The following is a 15,928-nucleotide window of genomic DNA, read 5'->3' on the forward strand; positions in this document are numbered from 1 at the left end:
AATTTTCTGGATTTTCATATGTGTTTGTAAGTCTGTAAGTCATTCTAACTAGGAGGCATGCAACAATTAGGATTACTTCCATGTGGCTTCTAACAAGGTTTTCTTCAATCAGATCGACATCTGATCTACATCAAAAAAATTTAAAGGTTTTACTTAGAAGTAAGTAAGCAACCATATATCCAACCAAGATGCTTGCCATGAGGAGAAATTTCAAGCAACCCTCCCCTTGAAAGCAAACTGCAAAATTATGTCTGAATTTCAAACTTTTCTGGAATCTAAACATAGTCCCTATTGTTCAGTCAGGGAAAAAAATTCTTCCTGCCGTAATCTTTTTGTAAACTCCTCAGGCATAACATATGTCCGCACCTACACAGCTCCACCGTTCACCCAAGTGCTCTTCCAATACCCACAGATGCAAGAAGAGCCATCTTGACCAGGTTTCTATGGAAGGAAAGGGTGAGCACTCCCTCCCCTTTCAGCCCTCGGACACGTATGGCACATCGCATCATGTGATTGTTTAATTTTACTGCGTGGCTATTTAGGTTGCCCTGATCTGGGTGGGTCGAGTGGAATAGAACTTTGACTTCCTGCACCAGTCAAGGAGCATGAAATGTTGGGCTGGGCAGACTCTGATTGTCAGTTTCTGATAAATCCTATCAGCTGTTTGTGTCTGTTAAGAAGGCTGACATATTTTCAGGGCCAGGAAGAACAATTCTCACGGCAAGCAAATTTATATCAGGGAAGAGCACTGCCTGTTACTGATTAAATAAGTTATGAGATTTATGACATGTACAAAGTTATATATTTACCTGCTTGTCAATATGTCATAGAAAGATAGATAAATGATATATCCTTTATACAAGAGTCTGCATTTTCCTTCACTGTTCACATTGGTATGTTGCTATGTGATTCCTAATCATCTAATTTTGATTCCTAATCAATTTTTTAAAAAAATTACCCTGTCAGAGCAGTACAGAGCAGAGGTCCAGAATGCAGCATGCTCTGGGTAAGTCAAAATAATATTTTTTTTACTATATTTGCATCCATCCTTTCGTCTTTGCTGTGAATAGGGTGGACTCTGGGCCAAAATGAGGATGCACATCACCTAAGGATTCTAGAAAAGAAGGCACTAATTTGCATATGCTAATTTGCACATGCATGTACATTTGGAAATTACAATTGTTGTTTAATTAGAAATACAGTGCCCTTCAACATAGTATGACATGTCTGCCTGTTCTGTCTGCTGACCAAGTGCTGTTGAAAGGCCAGCTCTCCCTTCTGATGGTTCTTTATCTAAAAACTGGAGTTGGACTGGACAGCCCTTTGGATGGACAATGTCTTCAAATTAGAGGAAGTCTCTGGCAGCCCTTCAAACAGAGAACTGACTTCTGCAAAAAGGATACCTTGCCATGCTAGGTGGGAAGCAGGTTGGAAACACTGGGTTTTCAGGTGGTTTCCCATCCCAACATTTATCGGAGCCGTATTTGCTTACCTTTGGGGAAACTGCTACAGCATGAACCCCCACACCATGCCTTGAAAACCATAGATGAAACAATGCTCTTTCCACCCTGTGTGATCTGTGCTAACAGAGTACTTAGTGTTGACAACTCTAAAAATCCTGCCCCTTTAAGGTTCATGGTTGCTCTTTGGAAATAATTCCATAACAGCATTTCTTAATTCTGTCTTGTGCTGCATTCAATTATTGCCATGCTAAGAGCTGCCTCCCTTCCACCTTGTCAATCTACTTCATTCCAGGCCTGCAGCAATGTTTAAGATTAAAGCTGAAGGCTCCTATAATCAAAGACAAACCAGGCTTCCCAAATTGCATGATCACAGTGCAATATGTATGAATAAGCCTTGAGTAGGAGACCACCCAGCTCTTTTTCATTTGTAAACCACATTGCAACCAGAAACCAAGTATATGAGCACAAGATCATATTAGCACTCAAAACATTTGGAGAATATATGAAGTGTCTTTGCATCACTTGGAGTGCTATTAATGCTCATCAGAAGTTGCAGACATTCAGAGACAAAGGAAGCATCTGTGTTGGGTAATAATCGCATGTATAGACATCAGCTACTTAATGTTTAAAGTAGCCTCTGTGGCAGACATGATTCATTGAACCATGTGGGTGATGTCTTGCATGTAGCTTCTTGCTATTGATGCACTTATCTGCACAATGGCACTTTCAAAATCGAGGGAGAATTTACCCGCTGTTTGGTCTGCAAGTAGTCAAGGGTCATGTCTGTACAGCTTCGGAAACTCTGTTCCTGCAGTTCCACCGCTGACCAAGGACTGGCGATTCCCATCAGCTTTGTATGGAACAGGGTTTCCTTGCAAGCCGACAATTTCCCAGACAGTCTCTCCCAGCTCATAGGTTGTGCACATATGCTAGGAAGGGCCTGCTGGGAATTGTAGTTCAGAGGGATAGCCCAGAATTATGCAAACCTTTTGAGAGCTCCAGATCTCTTCATTGGGCAAGATGTTATTACACGTTAATTTTTTAAATGTTTCTGGGAGGAATGGGAGCTGGGAAAACCGACTAGATGGCAAAGCCATGTTGCCTGGAAATTCAGGTTAGTTTCAGGGTGTGATGGAGGAGGAAATGTCTGCAGGGATTCACAATCGATTGGCTCAACAGGTCATGTGATGGGTAGAGGGAGAAGTTCCAGCTGCCCCTGGATATGTCAGGAAGATGAAAGGGAAAGGTATGACCATCCATGGAGAGGGTACCAAATCCAGCTGTCCTCGCAAGTCTTTTCCATCCTGGTTGGTGCACAGAGACTCTTTTTACCGATGGATCACAGAGAAGGTGGCCAGGTTAAACCTTCATAATAAGAATTTATCAGGAAAAGGGCTCAAGCATGAAACAAGCATATTAACCCTCATCAAAACTTCTCCGCATGTAATGAACATATGATAGAAGGCTCACAATCACATGCCTGACTCTACTCTCAAGATCCCATATGTACCCCAGGAGCCCAAGCTCCTGTCCACCATGCATAGAACAAAAGCTCCCAAAGGGTGCACCTAGGTTCACACACCTAAATCTTCACAATTGCAGCAGTGATTGGGAACCCTGTGCAAATGGGATTTCCAGTCTTGCAGAGTGTCTGCACACGTGCAGCTGCATGTGCGTAGGTGTGCCCTGCACCGAGATCAGGGAATGGAGCTTGGAGGCGAAATGGTATTGGAGGCAGGGCCAACGGTGCACTCCTACTACCCCTCCATGTGGTCCCTCTCAATATGGGCACAAAGGGTTCTAGCTTCACATCAGTCAGTGAGAGTGCCAGCAAGAGCAGTCAGCTGACTTTAAAAATAAGTTCACCTCCAAAGACTTGGGGCTGCTGAACAGAATTTCATAAAACCTCGTTTTACATTGCAAGGGGAGAAAGAAAATGTGTATGGGGGGTAGCTGTTTAATTTGTAACATCATTACAAGCAGCACAAATTACCAAACCAGATAATTGCATGCTTTGGTAATGCCAGTCTTACTCACCAAGGAGTAGGGCTTTGTGATAGATCCAAAATTGTCACGTGCTCCAGCAGAACTTTGCAGCAATGTCTGCAGAAGTTTCACCCATTTGAAGCCACTTCCCTGGTTCACCAGAGTTCACTGCTGCCTTTCAAACTTGTAGAAAGCATTTTGATAGACATGAAGAGCAGGAATATGACAATCTGCAAGACTAGACATTTTTCAGAATCCCACCTGCCCACAAATATGTGCAGTTGTGCACCATGGGCAACCATGAGCTTTTCAACATGATGCTGCTAACGCACTCTTACTTGGCTGTGTTTGCTTTTGGTTTCATTGCAGAATTGAGATCAAAGCACTAAGAAGCATTTTCTTTTCTGCTTTTCCTTTATATAATCCCTAGGTGGTGGTGTAATATCGTAGAATAGCACAGCTTCCCAAAATGAAATTGTGTTTTAACAGTTAACTGCTGCATTTCCCTGGTCTGAAAAAAAAAATCTTACAAAGTGCTGGTTTGACACTAAAGTGCAAGCAGAAATCATGACATCATCTAAAGTACCCATAAATAACCATGAATAGGAAATGATGAGGGCACAATAAATGTTTATGTAGGAGAATCCTGTGGTTCTGTCCTCCATTCCAGAATCTGAAAACCTGGCTTTCCGCTAGCTTTGATGTCCTTCTTGGAAAAAACAGCTATCAAGATTATGCTATATAAACTAAGTGCTAGATGGATAGACCAAACTCAGTACAATGGATTGTATAATTGCGGAACAGACTACCTCTGTGCATCCACGGAAATGCTGGGACATGGAACATTTGGTTGACCTGGTAAAAGTTAGTAGGAATTGGATTAAAAGAAGAAGAGAAAGAGAAAAAAACATGGGATAGACATTTCATTCTTGTTCTGTTGTGGAGGTCAGAGTAAACACCTGCAACCTTCTTACATCAATAAGGAGGTGGACGCTGCTGGCTAAGAAGTAGCAGACAGGTGCCTGCTTCTCAGTGACCAAAGGAAGGTGAAGAATCACAGCCTGAAGTTTGATTCCGGACTTCAGTTCACTGATTTTTAAAAATATCTCTTGACTAAAATGATCGGGGTTTCCTTGGGCTTCTGTATGTGAGGCATTTATATTGTGCTCATGATGTTTTGCTCATGATAGGTTGTGAGTGCTTTGCATGATGCCATCCTCCTCCAGGGCCTCTCTCCTATGCTTTCCAAGCCTTGCTTGGTTGCTTTTTTAAGAACAAGGAAAATCTGGTATTATCTGAGAATTTACAGAATGAACAAGAATGCAAAGCCTGTGTATTTTTGCATTTCTGGTATAACATAGCACAGTTGTGTAATGGGACATAAAGAAAGGCAAAGAAAGAACAAACTGTGAAGGTGGGAACAATGGTATGTAAAGGAGCTGAACATAATCCTGAAAAGAATCTGGAAGTAGATGCCTCAGTAAAGGAACAGATTAAAAATCTCATGTAGAGAAGCCCCTTGTGACACCTTAAGACCAACAAATTTATCTTGGTGTAATCTTCCAGGGATGACTTTAGAGACATCATGTGTTATTCTGAGTTACAGATGTATATATACAGAACACTGAAACAACTGTAAACAGGGAGGTCAGAAGGAAGGACATGCAGTAAGGGACAGCATGTTATTAACAACATTCATTCACAAAACCCTTGTTGCTGATAACACAAACATCCTGGCATGCGGTAAGCCACTTAACATCCACCATGTGATTTAAACAGCATCAGAAACACTTTTAGTCCAACTGTAGCTGCAGGAGATAGAGAACTCCTGATGGATGTAATTCTTCCAGTCTCACTTTTAAGTTTCATTGATCTGGAGCAGTTATATTAAGGTCCATAACAGTGTCCTGAGAGGCTGAAATGCTCTCTGGATGCTGCTATTTCTGATGTCAGATTTGTGGCAATGTGTTCTTTTGTGGAAATGCTGGTCTGTTTGTCCCATGCGGTTTGCAGAAGGTCACTACTGGCAGATGATGGCATATCAGACATTAGAAAATGAGCAGGTGAACAAATGCATTTGGTGGTTGTCACAGAGTTTGCCAGAGTAGCTGTGGGAACTGAGCTGCTATCGGGGTTTGTTGGGTCTGATCCCTGGTTTGGTCCTCCTGTTGCATTGCTAGGGAATAGCTGGTTTAGGCTGAAGGACTGTTTGACCTTCCTCTTGATGCAGGTTCTCCTTTACTGTGTCTCAGAGGATTATCTCTGTGCAATCAGCTTTTCTTCACAATAGTCTGCAAAGCAAAAGGCAGAAGCCTGTGTGACAGGGGAGGGCAAGTGACCAGCTCTGCCATGCCATCCCCTAGAAAGCCTCCTTTGTCGGATTTCTACTGATGTGGCAGCTACTCAGTGATCCAAGCCTGGGGGATAGTCATGCTGCAATATCAACATAGCAAATCTGCAAGAAATTTACTTTGTTGTCCCTTAGCAATCAGTACTTACTCCTCTGCAAGGCACTAGTTTTACAAGTTCTGAAGATGCATAAAAACTTTCCTTCCTTCCTTCCTCCCTCCCTCCCTCCCTCCCTCCCTCCCTTTCTTCTGATAGGTTTTTTTTTTTAACTGACAGACTGTAAAGTGATAAATTGGCGCATAAGACTGGGTAAACATTGGACAAAGCACCCATTTGCCATACGACCTGTACGGCATGCACAGTATGTGGACGTCAATTGTGTGTCTGATTTACTGGGCCTCTTAATTAGCTGCAGTCCTAGATGGGAGGACAACACACTCTTTCACCCAAATTCACAGGGGCAGTAGAACAATCAAGGCTCTTTTCAGTTCAATCCTTGCGCCTCCCGTATCTTCAAATCCAAGTGGAAGGAGTAAAAACCTGCCTGGCCACATGGGAGAGAAGTAGGAAGCAACATTACACTCAGCAATGAATAGATGCACGATAATTAGCAACATGAGATTTTTTGTGTGACATTTTCTGCCAGAAATACATCTGAGGAATGGAAACAAAAAGATAGGAAGTTACAGGACCAAGGTTTCTCTAAAGACCACATGGTTACTTGTCAGAAACTGTCAGTGTGTACATAACCTGAATGGGCACGTACATGAGGGGCAAGAGGTGACAGCCAGGTCCTTTTTAATATGGAGAACCTCAAGAGTGTTGCATTCAACTCACAAGCTTCCACAGGGTTCTAGAAAGAGGTCTGGAAGGCATGTGATGCCACAACAACCAGCCAGATGTTGGGTAGAACCTACATATGAACCTGCCAGTGCAGAGTCTTTTCCTATAGCTGCCAACTTATTTAGTGGTCTCTTTCCCCTGCCTTCAGTAGAAACTTTTCCTGGCTTTTAACTTGCAAACTTTTAAATCTTGACACTGAGGACAGACAGAGAAGATGTAGATGCTCCTGTACATATGGGAAAAATTCCAGTCCCACCACATCCTGCATCCGGTTCGGGCTCCTATCTGCCCACTGCAAGCAGCAGCAAGGGCTTGGTTGGCTACCATCCCAATTCATTTGGTTGCACTAGAGCCTTCAGCAGCAGCAGCAGCAGCAGCAGGTCCCAGGTTCCATCCTTCCATCACCAGGTACAGCTGGGAAAATCCCTGCAACTGTGGAGAGCTGCTGGCCGCCCTTGCCAACCATACCAAGCTCGATGGTTCAAGCACCTGCTGACTCAGGATCAGGCAGCGTGCTCTCTTACTGCCCCATTTGCTTACATTAGGCTCCAGCAACAGCACTAGAGACGAAGAACGTGCCATTGGGCAGCAGAGGCACTGCAAACCTGTTTGGGGCCATGTGGTGTGTGCATGGCTACGGAAGGGAGTCTTGCTGTGGGTTCTCCGCATGTATGGCGTGCATGCAGTCCCTCGCCCACAGAGGTCTGCAGGTCCTCTACACGTTGTCATCCTCCTCCAGCACCGCTCCTGTGGCCGCTGGCCATCTTTCTTTAAAGTGAGGAAGGTGCAGGATTGCCACCTATGGTGCTAGGCAGTGTCAGAGAACAGTGGTGTTTTCTATGGTGCATCCCGGCTTTGTGGTTACCTAATAAAAGATAAAGATACAAGGGGGAAGAGAAATTAAACTTGGAAGAGGGAGCAGAGGAGAGGAGATGCGAGGAGGACGCACTCTCTCTCCTCCAAAATGGAAGAAGAAGCTTTAGTAAATGTGAGGGCAAAGGAGCCCTATGTCAGAAAGAAGGGGTGTGCGAATGGTAGAGTGTTTTTCTCTCTGCATTTGTGTGTGCGTGTGCGTACGTGTGTGTAATCTGCTTCACATGGGTTTGTGATTGCCTATCATGGGATTCACTAATCTTCACATTTCCATGAAAGATCTGCCTTGCCTGAGTTTGGAGTTGTCTGCCATGGATCCACCCATCGCCCTCCACCTTAGAAAGACAAGCTCAGTGTTTCCCACAGGAAAATGGATAGATTGTTGGCCTGCTCACATGTGGGAATGCATTGCTTGGCAGCAGGAACATGTGGAGTAGGTCTATCTATTTGCTCATTCGTGTTTTCTGTGAGGCCCATCCTTTTATCGTGGGGCTCTGCCTCCTGACCCTGGAAGACGCCATCCTGGGGGCTCCATGCAAGAACCTGAGTTAGGTCTTTCAGAGATTATCAGCCTTATCTTAGACCCAGAAATAAATAATCAGGCATCCCATCAAAACTTCATATACTCAGTAATGTTCAGTAATTACTGTATTGTTAAGAGCGGTTTCCTGTCTTGGACATTTATTTATTTATTTTAAAAATAGAGTTTTGTGAGAAATTACCATTTGTGGCTACAGATGAGGCGCTTTCAGATTGTTTCTTTGGCCAGAAAAGGAGACAGGGCAGGCTTTGCGAGGGTTTGGGACTCAAGATAAACATTTATATATTACTAAACCATTGCCAGATGTGTGAGCCTCTTATCTTTGCCACTCCATCGTGCCCCACGTGGTCCAGAGCTTTTGGGTTCCAAAGTCTATTTGACACCTCCTCCTGCCCCCCTGATCCCTGTTCATTGAGATGTGGGATATATGTGTAGATGATTGGCACAGAGTCAAGTCCTGGGGACTTAAGGAAGCGGGGAGCATCAATTCTGGGGCACATGGTTGTCCTCCTTCAGCACAAAGCCATGCCAAAAATACACAAGACGTGCTTGTCCTTTGTGTAGAACTGCTTGGAACTGAGACCTCGGCCAGATGAACAATAAATAGACTTGGTTAACATGGCTCATCCACAAAGGCTTGTACAGAAAGTTGCACACATACAGCAGTAGCTAGAAAAGAAAAGAAAACAAAAGAGAAGCAGCAAAGAGAAGAGAAACATTTTTCTGTTGGCTTGCAAGGCATCTCTGTGTTGGCTGTTTTTCTTCTCTTCTCTTTTTTTCTGTGGGATTTTTGCAGTGCTCCCAGCCTCTTCCAGAGTATGTTTTCAGAGAGCTGGGCATGGGCTGCATTTATACTTTTGAAGTGAGCTCTTTAAAAATATAGGTGGCTAATGTCTTCAGTATGGACGAAATATACCATATGCTGTGAAACAAAAGGGGCTCTGTGCTATTAAAGTTTCGGCTCCACACTTGCCCTCCCTCTCCTCCCCCCCTCACCCTTCCTTCCTCTGTTCCTGCTCAGGCAACTCAGAGGGGAGGGAGAAAGAGGGAGAGAAGCCCAGTTGCTCTGAGATGCAGGCTGAGGTGGATGGAGAGGGAAGTGTCTGCTGGCTGGCGGGATAGCTGGGCGGACATCCTGTTACCGTGACAGGTAAGGGGGCCTAGTGGAGGCTAAAGAACAAACCTTAGCATGGTAGCTTGGGATTGGATGGCAGGGAGGGGGTGATGAAGCTAGATCTTGTACATATTTCACAAAGGCTGGGAGGAGAGCAAGAGACAGAGAACCTGATTCATGGATCTTCTTGCAATCCTATTATTGGACAAGCCTAAGGTTCCTTTTTCACAGGCATTGCTTTGCACCACTGTGAGGTACATCATTTCCCCCTTGCTGCTCTGGTCTGAATTGTACCTTCCTCTCAGTAGAGCAGCTTGATTGGGGTCTTTCATCTTTCTCTTAGGATCTGGACTGTTCTGTCTGTGCTTAAAAATATTGGCCAGCCTGCCCTTTGGTATCTGAGTACTGGAGGGCTTCCCTTCAGGGATATGCATGCAAACCTCCACGCTGCACATACAGCATCGTCTGCCTGCTCTGCTCACTTCACAATATGCCTTTCATTACATGAGGGCAGTAGAATAAAATACAGGAGCATCACATGGTTTGGGAAACCAATCAGCACTGCTCTCTGGATCCCGTTACCTGATGGAATGTCACGGAAGAGTGTGTGTGTGTGTGTGTGTGTGCGCAGACACGCACGCATGCGTGTGTGTGTGTGTGCATGTGTGCATGCATGTGAAAGAACCATACTTAGTATAAACTGGGGCCTGAGCACAGCTCCGCAGAGCAACACACAAGCAAATCCTCTTTGGCTGTGCTGAATTCAAGAAAAAACTTGTGGGGGAACACAAGTCCATTTGGGACCCCCAGCACTGCACATGGCAATCACTACAACTGGGCATTGTCCAGGTTGTACTGAAAAGCATTTTATCCAGCAATCCAACACATGTCTACTTGGAAGTTAGTCCCACTGAGTTCAATGGGGCTTACTCCCAGGTAAGCCAGTATAGGATTCCAGCCAGGTTTCACATTCATCTTGAAAAACACCCTCCAACACAAGGGCTGGTTTGAGAGGTCCCTGGATTTCTGTGAGAGTCTGGAAGCCCAACTTTCTTGTTTCCTTTGCCATTTGGATGGCTGAAGGTGTTGACATCTGTCGTAGTGATAAAAAGCCATTCTGGTCACCCTTAAATCAACAGAATGTCCTTTGGCTTGTATGTCCTGTCAGCATATTAAGTTTACAGTTGGTGATGAAGAGCTAGAGAGAACAGGGGAGGAAAGGAAACAGGATGGGGGAGAATCTAGGGGAAAGAACAGAAGGGAAGAAAGAGTATAAATAGATATTGTGCCCGAAAGTAAAATTGCAGCTCACTCTGGAAGGTCCTTTGCCGCTGCTGCTGCTCCTTGGTCCCGCATTCCCCCATCACCATATCATCAAAATGCAGGTGGCACTAGTGATTCTAGGGGGAGACATCTCTACTTCTAAAACGACGCCCAGTTCATCATCATTTGTCTTCATAGCTGTGTACTAATCTAGTGCTTGAATTACAAGTGGTGTCTTTACCAGATGAGCTACATAGAAGTCTGTGTCTACGTCTTCGAGACAAACACCCTCAAACTAGTCCGCGTGATTTCTATTGTTAGCATGGTGAGAACAACAAGGGGCTTTCTAGTTCTCTTATTTTCCAGGCTTGCACTCAGCTCCCATTCCCTCTCGCTCGCTCCAGATTTGCTTTAAATGCTGTGGATGTCTTGCACAGTCCAGGTTTAAATAAGTTAAAGCTTCAGAGCATAATCTACCCACCCCCATTTTCTCTGAGTGCACGATACTTATTTAAACATGTGGATATCCTAGCCAGCTCTATCTTAATAGATGTCAGATTGTTTATATATCAGTTGCATCCCACCTTCCCTTAAAAGAGGTCAAGGTATCATATGCAGGATGATTCCTTTTTACTAGTGGTACATTTTTTCCTACCCTTCCTCTTAGGAACTGAGGGTAGGGTAGCTGGATCTCTTTTTTTCTTGCTTGTCAGGTAGGTTACACCAGCCCTGTGAAGTAGGCCGGGTGAGAGAAAGCTACCCAATAAACTTTGTGCCTAAGCTGTGTTTTGAATCCAGAACTCCCAGGACTAGTTATCAGTATGCTAACCACTTAGTGCATTTGGCTATTTTAGCTACCCAACAAGCTTGCGAGATAGGTTAGGCCATGAGGCAGTAATTTGTTGAAGGTCACCCAAGCAAGTGAGCAAACATGGATTCAGGGGTCTCCATACAAGTCCAGCATTGTGCCTACCATGTTACACTGGCTCACAATGCCTTCAGAGAGCATCTAGATCATGGTAGCCAGTGCTACCCAGGGCTGCCCTTGATGACTTTCAGAAACTTGTGCCAAATGCAGCAGTCTGCTGTTTCTTAATGTGTCCATACGGCAGCAGAACATACTGACTTGTTCACAGGTCAAAATAAACAAGTAGAGAGAGGTTTCTACTGCTCTTCCTTCTCCGCCATGGGCCAGAGAGACAGGTGAACAGATAGGATGAAATGGTGAAAAGGAGCAAGTCCAGGGTTAGTCTGAGATTACCAGAAGGTTGCTTAACCTTCAGATTCCGCACAGCATCCAAGTTTGCATGGCACAAGCTGTAGCATACTCCTGCCATAGCTTGCATATTGACAACAGTGGCTGACATGCAGCTGGGAATCCTGTGCATTAATTCATCCATGGTGGTTTATCATGCTGTGCAGCTGGCCCACTGGCATTGTGTGGATCTGCACTAGCTTTCTACTGTCTTCTGGCTATAATAATACAAGATGCTGGTTTTAATTTATAGACCGCTCCTTGCTATTGGCCCAATGTATCTAAAAGGCAGTTCCTTCCCTTTCTCCTGGCATGAGTCCCAAATGAAACACATCCTCTCCATGTCACTCAGATAGTGACAGACCTATCAAACTGAGGGGAAGGAGAATTCAGTCTGTCACCAAAACCTTTGTTGCCCATAACTCTGAAGGGGTTGAGAGGGTTAGAGAAGAGGACAAAGAAAGAAAGCTGAAAGGCTAGGCAGGAAATAATAGATCAGAAAGTAATGCTGCTCGCTTGCCTCTGCCCTTTCTGAATTCTTTTTCTAATTCACATGTAGAATTTGCAGGGAATGGGTCCGGATGGCTAAACACATACGTATCGACAATGTCTGTCTTGCAGAGGCTTGCAGAGAATGAGAGGGAGAGCAAGAGAGCAAGTCCATGCAGCCGGTCTTCAGGCCTGGTTGTGATCGTGCCATTGGCCTAGCTACCTCCACATGCTTTGCATGGAACATGTGTCTAGCAGCCAACCCTGTAGACAACTGTGTGTGGAAGTGGGAATTGCATGATTTCCCAGTGTCCTGCTGCTGTGATAACCCTCTCTACTGGCATTATTTATTTATTTAAAACATTTGTAGCCCACCCTTCCTCCAGTAGTGGTTTACAAAGCAGCTTACAATTCAAAATGTCATTAAAACCTTAAAAGACCAATCCAAAAACAGTAGCAACAGCAGCAGCAGCTATCTAACAGCAAACTAGAATCATATACAAGCTCAGCAAGTGAAAACTAGAAACCACAAATAAAATGCAGGAGAACATGTTGCCTTGCAAAGTCTTGGCAAAATATCACAGTTTTTACTTGGCAACTTAAAGAAAAGAGGGTGAACGGCAAGGCAACCTTTCTGGGGAAGAGGCTGCACAGTTTGGGTGCCATCACCACCACTGAAGGTACGTAAATGATGAGCTTATTGCTATGGGAAAAGGTAGTTGATACCTTGGTCCCATATCACTTATGGTGCACTTGTATCTATTCCACATCCAGTGACTGGAAGCTTGGTTTCTGAGCATCCTATGCAGGGTGGGAGGGGGGCGAAAGCAATATCCTCCTCTTTGTGGTCCAACCCTAGCGACAGCCCTTCAGGAGGAGGAGGGGGGTGGCCTAAGCTCAGGGTAATTTACTGACAAATTTCCTCCTCTCCCCACCCCCTTTTCCACCTCTCCAGGGTTGAGTTTCTGACCTCAGAAGGCAGCCAATCTTTTTTTTCCATGTTGGCTGTGAGAAGTCCAAGGAGGGGTACATGGAACTCGTCCCTCTTTTGAGGTTGAAGTCTTGTCTCTGGTGTTGGTGGGAGAATCTTATAGCATCTTATGGCTCCTTGTACAATGTCTATGGACTATAGAATTCCTCCCTTAGTGCTTTATGAATAAGTTACAGCACACTGAATGGTGTCTAGAAGTCAGAAAAGATCTTTTATGACCAGAAAAATATGTTCATTATATTGAGTACAGGGAACAGTCTGGTTGAAGTATTCTGAACTTATTTAAAATTCCAAATGGTGTTCAAAAATGGTTCCAAGTATAACACATTAAAATAAACCTGAAAGTTACCCAGGCACAGTCAACTATGGCAAATGCATTTCGACCCAACACTGGCGCATCATCTGAAGCTGATGAAAAAGCTGCATGCTTCAGATGCCACCTGGGTAACTGGAGTCTGGGATGGATTCAGTAACACCATGAAGTGTCTTTTAGGGGAGCCCACCAACACCTGTTGCTCTCTAGATGTTTTTGATCAGAACTCCTAGCATTTCTGACCATTGGCCATGCTGGCTGGGACTGATGGGAGTTGCCATCCCAAACATCTGCAGCTAGCAGCTCAGAACAAGCTACTTTAGGGGAAGTGTGACTTATCCAATATGGGTCAGACAGTCTAACAACCAATGATTGCACCATCTTTTCTGGACAGAGATTCAATTTATTAGTCCTAATAATGCACCCATTGGAACGTGGGGTTTTTCTACACGTTTCGTATGCTCTTCGATGATCACGGTCGTTTGCAGGGGCTTTACATGACATCCTCATGCTCCAGAGCCCCTCCCATGATTTCCGCAGCTTTTTTTTTAATCAAGGAAAGTGTGGTGTTATTTGGAAATGACAGAATGGACTGGAATGAGAAATTCTAGCATTCCAGGGTGCCACCTTGTTGTTGTCTAATGGAACATATGGAAAGATAGAAAAAAGGAAAAGCCACCAAACTGGGGCAGTGCGGACAGACATGTGTAAAGGGGCTGGCCTTAGTCCCACAAAGAATTTGGAAGCAGACACAAGGGAAAGTGGCAAGTTGGAAACCTCACACAGAGGAGCTCTGGTCAAACCTTTGGTCTATCCAGCCTGGTATTGGCACCTGTGCCTGGCAACAATGGTTCTCCTGGGCTTCTCACAGGGTCCCTTTGCAGCCCTACCTAGGGATGCTGGACCTTCTGCGTGCAAAGCCAGTGCTCCAACGCTGAGCTTCCTGATGACATTTCAGCACTGTCCCTGACCTCAACCAGCACTTCCACGTAGATGTTAAACAGAGGTTTATAGAGATGTTAAATGAGGAAAAGAAACAGCCTCATAGCATTTTGTAGCAAGTCACTAGCCCCACCTTCTAAAACGTCCCAGTTTGGAGCAGAGCCATCATACTGTGGTCCAGCCTTGACAGCAGACAGAAAGTCCAAAGGAAGACTATGGCTGATGGTATAAACAATGTGTAGAGTTTCAGTGGGGTTGCACTTCCTCTCACCTTATCCACAAGAACAGGCAAGGCAATTTCACTTCCCAAACCTCTCAGGCAGCCAGACTGACAAGGGCTGGAGAAGTGTGCTCATTAGGAATGTGTAGGATCATGCGAAGATCTGATCAAGATGCATGTGGGATGGGCAAGGTCTCCTGCCACCTCCTCCCTCTTCCATTCAACACAAGCACAGTGACAATTTCTAGAGTGGCATTGTTGTTACTTTATTGCAGTAAAACCAGTGAAGAGTCTTTTATCTCCTTCAAAACTACCAAATGTATTGTGGCAGCAGCTTTCATGGGCATTGTCCACTCATCAGATACCTCTAGTGGGCAACATCAGCCTCACTCTGTCTACTGGCTTCTTCTAAAACATTTCCAGACTCTGAATTGCCTGGACAAATGACAATGAGCTTTTCCTGTTTTTCCTCAAGTAAAGAACATGTCTAAGCATTTCCCAAGCTTTCTCTTCAGAGACATAAATATTTCATATCAGTAATCACCAATGGCAGAACCCTTGCATCACTGAACACAACGTGTAATTATTTTAAAGCCAGAGCATTTGCTTTGAAATGCAATAGCGCTGGATGAAATCTCTCTTTCAAGATTGATGTGACTTATGGGAAATCTGGATTACAGCCACAGATGTTGCACAGTCATTCTACTCTGTAGCAATATGTAGGCTGTGTCATGCTAAGTTGTCCCCAGTTTCATTGTATTCCTGCTGCAAAGGATAAAACAGGGAAGTTTTCCCTTGCATGCAGCAGCCAGACTGGATGTTATTTAGGGATGTGAAGATCAGCCAGACTTCTGCTATCTCTGGCTCGCTAGACCTCTTTACCATGCTTGGCCCTGGCCAGGAAGCAAGCCAAGCTGAGATCAAGTCTACACGCAGTCAGGAATGCTAGCGGCTTGCTTGTGCAAATTGTGCAAATTATGTAATTCTTTGCACAAAGCACACAAAGCCCACGGGATATGTGTATGGAAGCAAAACTCTGCTTGAACACTGTGTGGGCTTAGGGCAAAGAGAAAGCATGCTTGAGTCCAGGGAGCCAAGCTGAAGAAATCCAACAGATTCTTAACCCCAAATGGGATTCCTCACACATCTCCGTGCTGTATCTGTCAGTGTCCTTTGTAAAATAGTGGCCAGTTAAGAAGGAAATGGAAGCAGTCCATCTTTGCTCCTGCGTGCACATGGTACATTGGTATGAGGCTCTGAAATTGAATGCAGCCTCTGGACACTGC

The 15,928-nt window shown here is 44.7% G+C and overlaps 1 protein-coding gene across 3 annotated transcripts in view; it reads left to right on the forward strand.

The window, feature by feature from the left end:
* The first annotated feature begins 758 nt into the window (after positions 1–758).
* The window catches only part of SYNPO (synaptopodin), a 100,964-nt gene continuing 85,794 nt past the window's right edge, over positions 759–15,928 (forward strand). For 2 of the 3 annotated variants that reach the window (XM_044454177.1, XM_044454176.1), the window contains exon 1: positions 9,114–9,205. The gene's annotated coding sequence lies outside the window, so the exon portion shown is untranslated. Of the gene's footprint in view, positions 771–6,536; positions 6,540–9,111; positions 9,206–15,928 lie in introns of those variants that run through there. The other variant, XM_044454175.1, reaches the window with a different exon arrangement.

Source organism: Varanus komodoensis, unplaced genomic scaffold, assembly GCF_004798865.1.
Source record: "Varanus komodoensis strain SLA01 unplaced genomic scaffold, ASM479886v1 scaffold7_3, whole genome shotgun sequence".
Taxonomy (NCBI): Eukaryota; Metazoa; Chordata; class Lepidosauria; order Squamata; family Varanidae; genus Varanus; species Varanus komodoensis.